General features: G+C 37.7%; 1 long non-coding RNA gene across 4 annotated transcripts in view; it reads right to left on the bottom strand.

Annotated features, from left to right (window-relative positions):
- Nucleotides 1-5,560: 5,560 nt before the first annotated feature.
- LOC102430804 overlaps nucleotides 5,561-15,211 on the bottom strand; it is a 32,147-nt gene continuing 22,496 nt past the window's right edge. For all 4 annotated transcript variants that reach the window (XR_002828655.1, XR_002828653.1, XR_002828654.1 and 1 more), the window contains exon 4: nucleotides 5,561-5,701. This is a non-coding gene — a long non-coding RNA (uncharacterized LOC102430804). The remainder of the gene's footprint in view (nucleotides 5,702-15,211) is intronic.

The following is a 15,211-nucleotide window of genomic DNA, read 5'->3' as shown; positions in this document are numbered from 1 at the left end:
CGCAGAGCTAAGCGCTGAGCCCACCGTGCCGGCTCCGCCCCCGGGGGCCGCGAGGCCAGCACAGAGCTAAGCACTGTGCCCGCCGCACCGGCACTGCCCCCGGGGCCCCAGTGGCCAGCGCAGATAGAAGCCCACCACGCCAGCCCCTCCCAGGTGAAGAGCGAAGGCCTAGGTTCCGGGTGCCGGAGGAAAACTGGTGCCAGCAGCCAGTGGAAGGGGCCCCGGAGGGGCCCCAGACTGCGAGAAGGCACAGGCTGGGCTGAGGGACCCACCCGAGTGCACAAATTTTTGTGCACCGGCCTCTAGTCTATATATATAAAAGCCTAAGGGACCGAATGACTGGAACAACCAGTTGACCAGTCGTTATGACGTGCACTGACCACCAGGGGGCAGACGCTCAATGCAAGAGCTGCCCCCTGGTGGTCAGTGCACTCCCACAGCAAACCTCCCACAGCCGGCCAACCTTCTGCAGTCCCTCCCCACTGCCCACCCCCGTCGGGTGGTGGGGGGAGGGGCCGTGGGAAGTTGGCCGCCAGCCCAATGGGGACTGAGCAAGACAGCCCCAATTAGCCCCGATCGCCAGCCAGTCCGAGGAACCCCACTCGTGCACGAATTCACGCATCGGGCCTCTAGTATTTCCTACAAGCAAATCTCAGTTCTGTTGTTTACTAGCTGTGAGGCTTTGAATAAATTACTTACCTTTCTACGCCTCAATTTTCTCAGGTCAGGCATAATAGTATTCATAGGATTGTTGTGAATATTAAATGAGATGTTTTTGAAAGAACTTACACTGGTGACTAGCAGAGTAAGCATTCAACAAATATTAGTTATTTGTATAATTTTTGTGCATTAAGCTTTTTCCATTTGGGGGGATCTAATCTTGTATAATAATAACAGTTCATTATTAAGGCGATACTGATATTTTGAGATATGAATAAGAATGTATAATGTAGAGATAAGAAGGGCAATATTCTGAACAATGACACCAATGGTTTTATAATCCTTGCTTGTTATATTTTTAAAAAGTGTACAGGAATTCCTGTAGTAAACAAAATACATATCCTATTATCCTAAAGTATACCACCAGGTGGCAGCATAACCAATTAATAGGCAATATTAATTTAAACAGGTGATTTTCAAACAGATTTACAAAAATCCCAAAATAGAAAGAGGGTTCTTTTTTTGTTGTTAATCCTCACCCAAGGATATTTTCTCCATTGATCTTTTTAGAGAGAGTGGAAGGGGGAGGGAGAGACAGAGAGAGAAACATTGATAGGAGAGAAATGAGACAGAATCAAATCTTGACTGGGATTGAACCCGCAGCCCTTCAGTAGTGTAATATTACTACACTAGCTGATGCCCTAACCACTGAGCAAAACCAGTTAGAGCAGAAAGAGGGTTCTTTGCAAAGAAGTGTGAGAGGAAAATGGAGGTGGGGGAGGCAGTAAAGAGTAAAGGGGTGATAGATGGTGATGGAAAGAGACATGACTTAGGGTAGTAAACACAAAATACAACATACAGATGATGTATTATAGAATTGTACACCTTAAACCTATATAATTTTATTAACCAATGTAATTCCAATAAATTAAATAAAAATAAAAAGTGCAATAAAAGAAAAGAAGTGTGGTCACAGCAAGCCCATTAAATCTATGGTTGGTGAATCAGTTGAGATACATCTGTCTTACTATGTGTTGGGCGGCCAAACATCTCTAAATTGGTTCCCCTTTCCTCTGACCCCATATCCACCCAGATTAAAATCCATTTTCTCCTTTAGCCTTTCCCATCGCAGGAAATGGCACTACTACCATCCACCTAATTGCTTAAGGCATAAACTAAAAGCCACTCTATTATAGGGTGTGGGGCTTTTTGTTTTTTTCTTATGTTTTATTTTTATTTAAAAAAATGTGGTCTGTATGACATCAATTCTTTTGTGATTTATTGAGACTGGCTTTTCAGTGAAATTTGTAAGTTTTCCATGTGTACTTGTGAATATGTGCTCTCATTTAGGTGAAGAGTTCCAGCGACATCCATGGAATCACGCTTGTTAACTGTGCTGTTCATATTTTCCATATCCTTATTAATATTTGTCAGCCTTTTCTGTTTCTGTAGGAAATGTGGTTAAAAAAATCTCCCTCTGTAATAAAAGATTTGTTAACTTATTGCAATTCTGTCAATGGCATTTTGTTTTACATCTATTGAAGATGTAATGTAAGTGACATACAGACTCAGAATTGCTATATCTCCTTGGTAAGTTATTTATTATTTGTTAAAATTTTTATCCCTGCTGTGGCTGGTGTGGCTCAGCTGGTTGGGTGCTGTCCTGTGCACCAAAAGGTTGCCAGTTTGATTTCCGGTCAGGGAACATGTCCATGTCTGGGTTGCAGGATCCATCCCCAGTGGAGGACATGCAGGAAGCAGCTGATTGATGCTTTGCTCTCACATCAATGTCTCTCTCTCTCTCTCTCTCTCTCTCTCAAAATCAATTAAAAATCTTAAAAAAAAACTTTATTCCTAACAATACTTTTTACATTAAGGTCTATTTTGTCTGGCACTAATATTACTACACTTGCATTTTTGGGACTATTTCTGGCCATCATTTATTTTCCATTCATTTCCTTTCAACCTTTGTATGCCTTTATGTTCTAACTATGTTTATGTTAGACAGTATATAGCTAGATATTTTCTTATTATCTAATCTGATTTTAACTGACAAGTTAAATCTACTTATATGTTAAAATTACTAACATATTTGGACCTATTTCTACAATTCTGTGTGGTTGTGTGTGTGTGTGTGTGTGTGTGTGTGTGTGTTTAATCCTCACCCGAGGATATTTTTCCATTGATTTTTTAGAGAGAGTGGAAGAGAGAGGGAAAGAGAGAGAAACATCAATGTGAAAGAAACACATCAATTGGTTGCCTCCTGCGCACGCCCTGACCAGGGCCCGGGCTGAGCAGGAGCCTGCAACCGAGGTACATGCCCTTGACCGGAATCGAACCCGGTGTGCTTCGGTCTGCAGGCTGAGGGTCTATACACTGAGTCAAACCAGCTAGGGCTCTATATGTTTTGTTTTTTATTTATAATGCTTTTTCTCTGATTCTCTCCCCCCCCACACACACACTCCCCCTTGCATGCCTTTTATTAAATTGATCTGGCTTTATTTATTCCTCTTTAATTTTATTGGCTATGATTCTATGGTCTTGATAATTATCTATACCTTTTTAACATGTTCATGAGAAAGTATAAAGTAAGTTATCTTATTTTCATCCTGAATAAGCAAGGGCCTTAGAAGGCTTTACTTCCAATCACCCTCCCTCCTATCTTGCTCATTGTTGTAATCTAGTATTTTAGTTTAAACTTCTCACATAATGTTATTCCCTAGATTAAAATCCTTCAGTAGCTTCACCTTACACAAAATAATATCTAAACCCTTTGCCGTAGTGTATAACACTTACCATGACCTGGTCCCTGCCTGCTTCTCCAATCTCCTCTTTGTCACTCTTCCCCATTGCTCACTGCCCTCCAGCTACAATCATCTTTCAGTTCCTGGAACAGGCTATGATTGGACACCAATTTCTTTCCCACCTCAAATCCTAGCCACATACTTTTCCTTCTATTAGTATGGTCTTCTATTCTTCCTGTTGCTGCTAGCTCTCTCTCACTCTTCTCAGCTTAAATAGAATATTCTCAAAGAAGTTTTCTCTTGCCACCCTATGTCAATTAGGTCCTCTCCATCCCATAATTTTCTGTACCAGCACTCTGTTTATTTCCTTCATGTACTTATCACAAGTCATAATTAATTACATATTAGAATGTGTTTCCTTATTTAGTGCCTGCCTCTCTGGCCAGATTTGGCTCTATAAGAACATCAGTAGGAATGGAAAAGCAAAAAGAAACATTTTAAAAGAAGGATTTACAAATTTTTATATCAAACTAGATGAGAGAGCAAATAGAAGGAAAAGTTAAATGTAATTCTAAGGTCTCTCCTTTGGAAAACTGTAAGTATAGCGATAACACTTGACAGAAATAGAATAATTGGGAAAAGAATTCAATTTGAATAAAATTGAGGAGGAAAATTTACTTCTGCTTAGTAATATTAAGGCTAAAGTAACGGTGGTACATCCATGTGAAGATATGAGAGAAAATCAGAATTGGTGGTGAAACATGGGTTAGAGTCAGGATTAGAGATGTAGTTGTGGAAATAACTTACATATTTTTCATTCCTTATCAATTTAATATTCAATTTTTCATTGAGCCATTCCAAACCTTCTGCTTTCTCCCCATTCATTCAACAAATATTATTCCTGGCTCTGTGCTAAATGCAAATATCTTTGCAATAGTTAGCTAAGATGGATGCTATTCCTGCTATTCCTGCCCTTGTGGAGCTTACAGAATAGAGAGAGAAAAAGACAATTAAATAAGCAGTTGCAATCGAGTATGATATAACCCTCCATATGGACTAAATAAGAGTGTCATTAAGAGCACATAGCAAGAGCACATTCCAAGTTTATGGGGTCCGGTAAAGTTTTCTGGGGAAAGTAATGCTTTACTAAACTCAAAGGAGAATAAGGAGCTAGTGGGGGGTTGGGGGGGGCGGGGGAGGAAAGAGGCTCCTTAAGTAGAGGAAACATGTATGCAAATTCTTTAAAGCAACAAAGAACATGGGTGATCAAATATTCCTACTTTTGCCAAGGAAATATTCTCTACCCAATACTTTAAGAATTTTTAAGAAGTTGATTGAGGTACAATTTACATACAGTAAAATTCACTCTTTTAAGGTGTAAAGTTCTATGAACTTTGACAAACTTATACAGTTTGTCATTGCAAAAATTTTAACCATTGCAAAAACTAAGATACATAGTATTTCTATTACAAAAAATAAAAATTAAAAAAAGCCTTCCTACCTCTTTGTACCTCCCCTTCCCTCAGCCATCCAGCAAGTGCTGATTGGATTTCTGTCCCTATAGTTTTCCCTTTTCCAAATGTCATATAAATGAATCATAAGTATGTTGTCTTTTGAACCTGGCTTCCTTCACAGAGCATAATGCTCTTGAGTCATTTATGGTGTTGCATGTATCAGTAGTTGTTCCTTTGTATGAGGAACAGTATTCCATTATATAGGTATGCCATAATTTGTTTCACCAGTTGATAGACACTTGGCACATTTCTAACTTTTAAAAAATGTGGACAAAGCTGCTACAAAATTCCCATAGAGGTTTTTTGTCTGGGTAAGTCTTCATTTCTCTTAAATAAGAATGGGATTGTTGGGTCATAGTAAATGCATGTTTAATTTCATAGGAACTGCCAAGTGTTCCCCAAAGTGGCTGAACCATTTTGCATTCCCACCAGCAATGAATGCAATTTCCAGTTGTTCTCCTTCATTACCAGCATTTGACAGGATCAGTTGTTGTTATTGTTTTTCATTTGAGCCATTCTACTAGTTGTGCAGTGATATCTCATTGTTAATTTAATTTGTATTTTCCTAATGACCAATCATGTAACATCTTTTCAAGTACTTACTTGCCATCTGTATATCTTCTTTTATAAAATGTTCACATCTTTTGCCCATTTTTTTCTTTATTGGATTGCTTGTTTTCTTAGAGTCTTTTACATATTTGGGTTACCAATACTTTATCAGATATGTGTCTTGCAAATGTTTCTTCCCAGTGTGTGGCTTGTTTTCTCATTTTCTTGAAGTGTCTGTCAAAGAACAGAATATTTTTATTTTGCAAAGTCTAATTTATTAATTTTTTTCCTTTTCTGCCCAGCCTCTTAATCCTATTCCTTCTCATTCTTTTCTTTAAAAAAAATTTTTTTTATTGGTTTCAGAGAGGAAGGGAGAGGGAGAGATAGAAACATCAATAATGAGAGAGAATCATTGATCGGTTGCCTCCTGTATGCACCCTACTGGGGATCAAGCCCACAACCCAAGCATGTGCCCTAACCGGGAATCGAACCGTGACCTCCTGGTTCATAGGTCGACGCTCAACCATTGAGCCTCGCCAGCTGGGCATCTTTTCTAGCATAGTCTTCTTTCTCTGCTTTCAATTATGCAAAAGTTTCCCACTTTTTGCAAAGATCCCCACTTGCACTTGCTGCTCCTTCCTCCATTGTTACTACCCTTCCTTTCCCTGCCACACATTTAGAATGAATGTTCTCTAGAAGCCACCATTTCTTTACTACTGAGTCATTCCTTAAAACCTGAAATTTTGCTTCCATCCACACCACACTACCAAAACTGACCTCTGGATGTCACCAAAAAACCTCTTTCGTGTGAATTCCAATAATACTTTCTAGACTCTAATTCTCTACTTCCTTTTGGTATAACCCTTCCTTTCAAAAATTATTTTTTAACCTCTTACTTTCAACTTTCCCTAAAAGTTGATCTAAGGCTGTATAGTATTCCCTTAGGGATTAATTCAATTGCTATTTAATGTCATATAAACAAGAATTTCACTCCTGAATAATGTCAACTATTTTTTTGTTCTGAATTCAGACTAAAGCAGTAAACATCAAATGGTTTTAAATTACTTATAGGTAACTAATTCTCTTAATTGAGTTGAATATCACCATTTATTTTTTCAATGACTTCATTGTCTTTTAAAAAAAATACACACACACACACACACACACACACACACAGCCTAATGACGTTTTAGTCAATGATGGGCAGCATATAAGACAGTGGTATCATAAGATTATAAGGAGGCTGAAAATTTTCTATTGCCTAGTGACGAAGCCACATAAGATCTTAGCACAATCCACAATGCATAATACTTGATAAGGTGTACAAGGTGTTTGGGTTTTTTTGTTTTTGTTTTTTGCTGTTAATCCTCACCTGAGGATATTTTTCCATTAATTTTTAGAGAGAGTGGAAGGGAGAGAGGGGGAGAGAGAAAGAAACAACCATGTGACAGGGATCAAGCCTGCACTGGAGGTACATGCCCTTGATCAGAATTGAACCTGAGACCCTTCAGTTCACTGGCCGATGCTCTATCCACTGAGCCAAACCAGCTAGGGTGTGTTTTGTTTTAAGCTAAGTATTAATACAAAAGAGTAGGAAGGTTTTTTACTATTATTATTTATTTTTGTTTGCTTGTTTTGTTAATCCTCACTCCAGAATATTTTTTCCAGGTTGCCTCCAGCACGTGGCCCAGGCTGGAGATCAAACCTGTAACCCACATAACATACCCTTGACTGGGAATCAAACCTGAGACCCTTCCGTGGGCAGGACTGACACTCTAACCACTTAATAACACTGCCCAGGGCTAGAAAGTTTTTTTTTTAAAGTTAAAAGTTGCCCTAGCTGGTGTGGCTCAGTTGGTTGGAGTGTCCTTTCATAGGCCAAAAAGTGGCAGGTTCAATTCCTGGTCAGGGCACTTACCCAGGTTTTGGGTTCGGGTTTCAATCCCTGATCTAAGCATGTACAGAAGGCAACCAACTGATCAATGTTTCTCTCTTACATCAATGTTTCCTCTCTCTCTCTCTTCCTCTAAAATAAATTTTTAAAAAGTTAAAAGTTTATAAAGTAAAGTCACAGGAAACTAAGATTATTTATGCTTTTTAGCTTAATAATAACTTTATTGAATTTATCGGGGTGACATTGGTTAATAAAATTATAGATTTCAGGTGTACAATTCTATAATACATCTGTATATTGTACTGTGTGCTCACCACCCCAAGTCAAGTCTCTTTCCATCACCATTTATCTCCCCTATGTCCTCTTCTACTTCCTCCCCACCCCCTTTCCTCTGGTAATCGCTATAATGTTTCTATCAGGTTTTTTGTTTGGTTGTTTGTTTTGCTTAATCCCTTCAGTTAATATTATTTATTACTGAAGAAAGAAAACATTTTTTATAAATGTACTGTAGCTTAAGTGTGCAGTATTTATAAAGTCTATAATCATGTACAGCAAGCATGTCAAACTCAAAGGCTAACACTGGCCAAATAAACAAGGTTTAAGTTTATGTGGGCCACAAAAAATAAAAGCTTCAATTTTCTTAGAAATGTAGGTTTATTTCGATAGAGACATGCTGAATTCAAAGGGCTGAAATAAATGAGTAATCGTTAACATAAAATAATAAAACATTTTAATAAAAATTAGTATTTTTTCTTGAACATTAACTTATCAGATACTGAATAACTGCACAAATTAATAAGCATAATGCAAATAAACCTATTTTTCTTTTTTTTTAAATATATTTTATTGATTTTTTACAGAGAGGAAGGGAGAGGGATAGAGAGTTAGAAACATCAATGAGAGAGAAACATCAAACAGCCGCCTCCTGCACACCCCTTACTGGGGACGTGCCTGCAACCAAGGTACATGCCCTTGACTGGAATCGAACCTGGGACCCTTCAGTCCGCAGGCCAACGCTCTATCCACTGAGCCAAACCGGTCAGGGCTAAACCTATTTTTCTTGTTCTCCGAAAGCGAAATATTTCCTTATGCACACACCAAACAAGTCAGTCCTAGACTAATGACATAGCAATCGACTGCTAAAATATTCACTGCTAGTATTAGTGGAGACAAATAGGGCGCCTGCATGTAAGGTGCATAAGGGAAATGAATGCAACACGATTATAGTAATCAGTTATTAGCGAATGTTGTAGTTCATTATTAATAATTATGTATAACAGGATATTGTAAAAATTAAGTTACAAAATGTTTATTAAAATGTTTCTTACATACCATTATATTGGCTGGGCAGCAAAAATATTGTTTGTGAGCCGCATGCGGCCCATGGGCCGTGAGTTTGACATGCTCGATATACAGTAATGTCCTAGGCCAGTTCTACAAGCTTCATTTATGGTAAGTGTCCTATACAGGTGTATCATTTTTTATTTTTTATACCATATTTTTACTGTACCCTTTACAGTTGCCTGCAGTATTCAGTACAGTAACATACTGCACAGGCTTGTGGCCTAGGAGCAATAGGCTATACCACATACTAGTTGTCTAGGTATGTAGTAGGCTATGACATCTAGGTTTGTGTAAGTGCATTCGATGATGTTTGCACAGTTCTCAGAATGTATCTCTGTTGTTCAGCAACACATGAGTGTATTCCCAATGACATAAATTTCAGCATGACCAATAGCTAATTTTTATTATAAACTCAGAATTAATAGAGTCCAAATGAATGAAATTTCCTCTAGCTTTTTCATTATATTATATGTCTATACATATCATATACTATATTAAGAAAAAAATACAATCCATGGACAATCTCCTAGGCCAGGGAGAAAAGTAATTACTCGAATCAAAGGTTGTTTGTAATATTTTTTAGGTAGAGAAGCTGAAATACACTGAAATCGATTTTCCCCCTAAAGTAAAACCATAAAGAGGAACAGCAAAGGAGTTTCAGTTTTGATTTTGCCTCAATGGAACCATTAATAGCAAATAGTTTCATTCTTCTCAGATATTCCCCCTAACCACCACCCTTTTCCTCTCTATTTGCCTTCTCTTTCTTTTCCCCTTTTTATTTCCTCTAAATAGCATAATGACCAGAGAACATGACTGAATTAAATAATTTCTCTCAACTCTAGGTCAAGGTCATTCCTTCTTATTATCCCATCTATCTCTTCTGCTGGCTTCCCTTTACCTTCTAGAAAGTCTGCTTTCAGGTGGACGGCTCCTGCTTCTTCTTGGACAGAGCAAAACAGAGCAATGGATGCAATTTTCCTGAAATGTCATAAGGCCAGACTAGGGGAATCAGTGCCCTGAAGTCTTCTGTGTCTCTGTCATGATGATATCAATGCATTCTGAGCACACTGGGAGGCAGCGCAATATAGTAGAACCAGCTTTGGAGTTAGAAAGACCTCAATGCAAATCAATTCTGACCACTACTTACTAGCTTTTTGACCAGAAAGTCAACAAATACTCTGAACATGTTTCCTCATCTGTGAAACAGAGATAATAATATCCACTTTAACAGGAAACATGAGTAAAGAATCTGCTACTTAGTAAGTACTTAACACATTTTGGTCCATTCCACCCCTTTTCCACAATAATGATTCTTTTAGTAGAAAATAACTCTTTAAAATGTCACCTCTTTCTTGATGCACCCATGTAAGGCCAATCCCTTGGGACTTTCCAAAGGATACACTGACACGATAGTGGATAAGGGAATATACTGCTTCCTGAATATATTTGTGTCTTAACAAGGACTTCCAAGATATAAATTTATGATGTGGCAAGGGCAGTGCTAGTGCTGATTTCTGTATTATGTTCTGTGAAATCTAAACATTCTCTGAGGCATCTTAAGAAGTTTCTGAAAGCATGATAATGGGAGACATGTTTCATTTCTGCCTACTCTGTGGCCTACAGACCCCATGTTGACAATACACACATTAGTTATTAGCATTCAATTATACTATTTTACATAGAAAAAGCATACAGGGTTCTATGAAGATCACAAGTCTATAGATAAAGTCATTCCATATAGCGTTTTCTTTGTCTTGAAATATTATACATATGAAATAAGTTAAACATTATCTTTAATTTTAAACTATTTTTGTCAGATTAACAGTATACAAGATCTTTGACTGAGCAATTATATTCCTAGGAGTCTTTCCTAAAATATACTCACATGTGTATAAAAATATGTATAAGAAACATAATTTTTGCAGCTTATTTGTACTAACAAAGACCAGAAACAACTGGTTAAGTATTATAAAGTAGTCATACAATGGAATACTATGAATCCATTAAATAATAAACTCTTACTAATTAAATAGCAACTATATGCCCAAAATCTTATTAAGTGCTGAAGAATAAAAAGTATAAGCCATGGTTCTTATCCTGGAGGAGCTTATGGCCTGGTTGGAAAGGACCAAAGGTGCACAGATCTCTGGCTTTAAATTATGTCTTCTATGAGAGTTGACTTTTTTATTTGTGTTCTTGAAAAATAATCTTCTAGTCTAGGAGTCAGCAAACTACAGCCCATAAGCCAAATACAACTCCCTGCCTATTTTTGTAAATAAAATTTTACCCATCACAGCCATGCCCGTTTATTTACCTATTGTCAATGGCTTCTTTCCTGATACATAGTTGAATAGTTGTAGCAGAGATAACTATTTACAAAGGCAAAAATATTTACTAACTGGCTCTTTTCTGAAAAAGTTTGTCAACTCATTTTAGGCCTTTAAAAAACACCTTAAAAAAGGTTTGCAATCAAGCTTGGTGGTTTTAAAATATGTCCATAAATTCTTTGATACACCTTCCCTTTAAATATGAAGCTTAATTCTCCTCTCTTTGAGTGTGTACTGAATTTAGTAACTTCCTTCTAACAAATAGAGTATGGCGTAAATAAAGATGTATGAGTTCTGAGACCAGATCCTAAAAGATGTTATAGCCTTCTCCTTGGTCTCTCTCAGATCTCTTGCTGGGAGAAGACAATTGCTATGTTGTGAGGACACTCAGGTAGTCCTATGGCAAGGTCCATGTGGCAAGGAACTGAGACTTCCTGCCAAGAGCTAGCAAGGAACTAAGGCTTTCTACTAAGAGCCATGTGAACGAACCATCTTGGAAGGATGCTTCAACTCTAGTTAAGCCAACATCTTGACTGCAATCTCATGGGAAAACCTAAGACTGAACTACCCAGTTAAACCACTCCTTAATTCTTGACCCACAGAAACTGTGAAACAATAAATATCTGTTGTTTTCACCTGCTAAATTGTAGGGTAATTCATTATTCAGCAACAGACAACTGACCACAAAGCCAAAAGCTACAGCTGCTCTAGAGCAGTAGGTCCATAAAACATTTTCTTAAAGGGCCAGACAGTCAATATTTTAGGCTTTTGGACCATATGGTCTCAACCCAACTCTGCTGTTGTAGCAGGAAAGCAGCCATGCACAATAGGTCAATAAAACTTTCTTTACAAAACATGCAGCAGGACTGTAGGCCATAGTTTGCCAACCTCTGCTCCAAAGAAACTAATTTTAATGGTATTAAGCAATGATTAGAAAGGAGTGATAGATGCTGGGGGATTTCTCAGCTTAATTATGTAAAGCCAACTATTAAGGAAATCCCTAATTAGAAAAAGGTATGTGTAAAATACCCTTTTTATCTTTCCCTGTAAGTTTTTGCTAAGAAGAGGAGATAAATTAAATATTTGAAAGATTGACGGGACTTTTTCCCATAATAAATCTAATAGAATGAGGACTGAGCCCCAACCAGATAAAAGAATGAGAAAACTGAAAATAGGAGGAAACTGCTCTTAGGGTCTTATTTTTTTAATAGATTTTTTATTGATTTCAGAGAGGAAGGGAGAAGGAGAGATAGAACATCAATGATGAGAATCACCGACCAGCTGCCTCCCTGCACTCACCCCCACTGGGGACTGAGCCCACAACCCAGGCATGTGCCCTTGACTGGAATTGAACCTGGGCCCTTCAGTCCGCAGGCCTACACTCTATCCACTGAGCCAAACCAGCTGGGGCTTAGGGTCTTTTTACCAAACTGCTAAAACTTTTAGCACTAGTGCCAAAACTGATATTTTTAAATGTGCAAAGCAAGCTTAAGAATGGAAGGAAGATAATCTCCCCATTAACACCTGGGAATAGAACAAGGAATTAAAACGTAGTTGATCACTATTAGTAGAAATTAAAAAGGGACCCAAACTGTAAGTCTATTTCATAACATTTTGCTCTAAGTGTATCACATTTTCTTTGTGGTCCTTAGAAGTTAGTAATTGTTCTTATCTATGAATTTACTAAACATATTGTTATGAAAAAAACAAACAAACTCATAACATGCTGTTGGAAGAAAGCCTGACTAGATCTTACCATTATAGTCAGAAGTCAATATTTTATTAGCAACTCCTCAAACTGTAGACTTACCATGCAGCCATGTATCGATGTAAGAAATGTCTAAATCTATAGATAACTTTTATGAGTTTATTTGAGCCAATTTGATTACAATTTTCAGGAAGCAAAATCTTAAAAGATTGAGAAAATGCTCCAAAAATGCAGTTTTGCAGCTTATTTTATACAGTAAAATAAAAGGACAAGAAGAGCAGCGGTTCTCAACTTGTGGGTCGCGACCCCTTTGGGGGTCGAACGACCCTTTCACAGGGGTCACCTAAGACCATCAGAAAACACATATGTAATTACATATTGTTTTTGTGATTAATCACTATGCTTTAATTATGTTCAATTTGTAACAATGAAAATACATCCTGCATATCAGATATTTACATTACGATTCATAACAGTAGCAAAATTACAGTTACGAAGTAGCAACAAAAATAATGTTATGGTTGGGGGTTACCACAACATGAGGAACTGTATTAAAGGGTCGCGGCATTAGGAAGGTTGAGAACCACTGAGTAAGAGGGTTACATGAAATCCATTGGTGATAGATTAAGGAGGCGGGAGAAAGTAAAAGAGGAGGGAATCTCTGGGATTGGATAAAAAGCAAAACAGAGAGACATATACTTCTTTCACATGGATGGGTACAGGATAGTTAACAATTAACATTTACAGCATATAGAGATGGTATGTGGAAAACAAGATAACAGTGAGGGGTTCTGTGGTTTGTACTCTGGTGCAATGGCTGTGCCCTGAGGGGTTTGGAAAAGGAGATTTCTCTGACATTTCAAAAATATGTTATCTTAGATGCAAAAGGCAATAAACAGGCTCACTTAAGTAAAGATTGACCTTTGTTAAGGAAGTTGCATGCCTAGGACATGCCTACCCATCATTTTTATGTTCAGACCATCTTATGAGGTTACTTTCCGTCTCTGAGTTTGTAAGGCCCATCATGCAGGCCTCCTGTGAGTTTGTCAGGTTTAGTATGTGGCTCCTTTTTCATTCACATGTGCAACCTCAGACCTATTATAGTCATAGCTAATATTTACTGAATACCTACTAAACACCAGGCATATTATATGCATTATTTCATTTAATCCTCCTAGTTACCCTATGAGGTCAGTATTAGTATTATCCCAATATTAGGGATGAGAAAACAAGTGAAAAACACTATTACAAAACACAAGAGCAACAAGCATTTGTTACTATCCAGTGGAATAGCATTGATAGGGGGGAGGGGGGAGGGGGGCAGGGGGCCTGAAATCAACACATAAGGAAAAAGCTAATCACAGACAAATTACTCTAAATATCCTTAAAACTTTTCATAAAGTACAGTTCTATAGACATAGCTTTGTAAGGAAATACCACATTCACAACTCCCTTCTGAGCTCTGGAATACATCCTCATTTTGGGGAATGGCTCAGCTTTACCTTAAAAATTTAAATTTTTTCCTTTCTTTCTCTCCTTTCCACCCTCCCTCTCATTGTGTATAGTTGAATATACATTACTTAAAAATACTTCTGATGTTACTGTAATGCAAACCTAGGATAGAACAGAAACATTAAGGCAACCCAAAGTAAAGACCATTCATAAATCCTCTTTTATAAATACAGCACAGGCATAAGTAACTCAGAGATAATTTTGGCATGTCTCTGTCATGGTATGCACACATTTTTCTAAGCGAGCCAGCTCACCCTGTCCTGTGAGTGGTGGACATGATTCAAACATAAGAATCTACGTCACAAGCGGAGCAAATTTCTCTTTTTTCCTAGTTGTCTAAAGTCAGTACAAGAATTGAGGGGCTCTTGGAGATCACAGATGACAGATCTTGGCTAGCTGGGATCTAGAAATGTAGGAGATGTGAGACACAGCAACAAAAGGACAGGAAAGGAAAATTAAGAGTGCTCTGCCAGGGAACTGATTTCAGAGAAAGAAGTCAAAGAATGAAGGTGGAATGAGGAAAGCTCTCTGCAAAAGCCTGCATGTTCCCAGTTCTCGTTATAATAAGTCAAATTCAGGAAAGAGCTTGTTCACAAACAGAATCATCATAAGGTTATAAAAAAGGAAAAAAGGAGAGATTCAAACAGAGCCAGAACTAGGGTAAGATGAGTAACATACTCCCCATTGGGCACCAAATTTAATAGGTGCCCCAAACAAACAAAAAAATCTCTCAGTAATCAAGAAAAATATTTTAATACAGTGGTTTAAAAAAATAATAAAAACTATAACCATCCACCTGCTTTGCAAATAAAGTTTCAATGGAATCAGGGTCAGGTTTAGGGTGAAGTGACTAAGGCAGGGTTGTACAAGTGCAGGACAGAATTCTGTCTTTATTTAAAATTTTGACTTTTTCATCATAGATTATTTTGCACTCATTTTTAATTTAAAAAATATTACAT

This window comes from Myotis lucifugus, unplaced genomic scaffold, assembly GCF_000147115.1.
Source record: "Myotis lucifugus unplaced genomic scaffold, Myoluc2.0 scaffold_28, whole genome shotgun sequence".
In the NCBI taxonomy this organism is placed as follows: domain Eukaryota; kingdom Metazoa; phylum Chordata; class Mammalia; order Chiroptera; family Vespertilionidae; genus Myotis; species Myotis lucifugus.
Note: the sequence above shows the minus strand (reverse complement) of the source record. Positions and strands in the feature narration are given on the sequence as shown.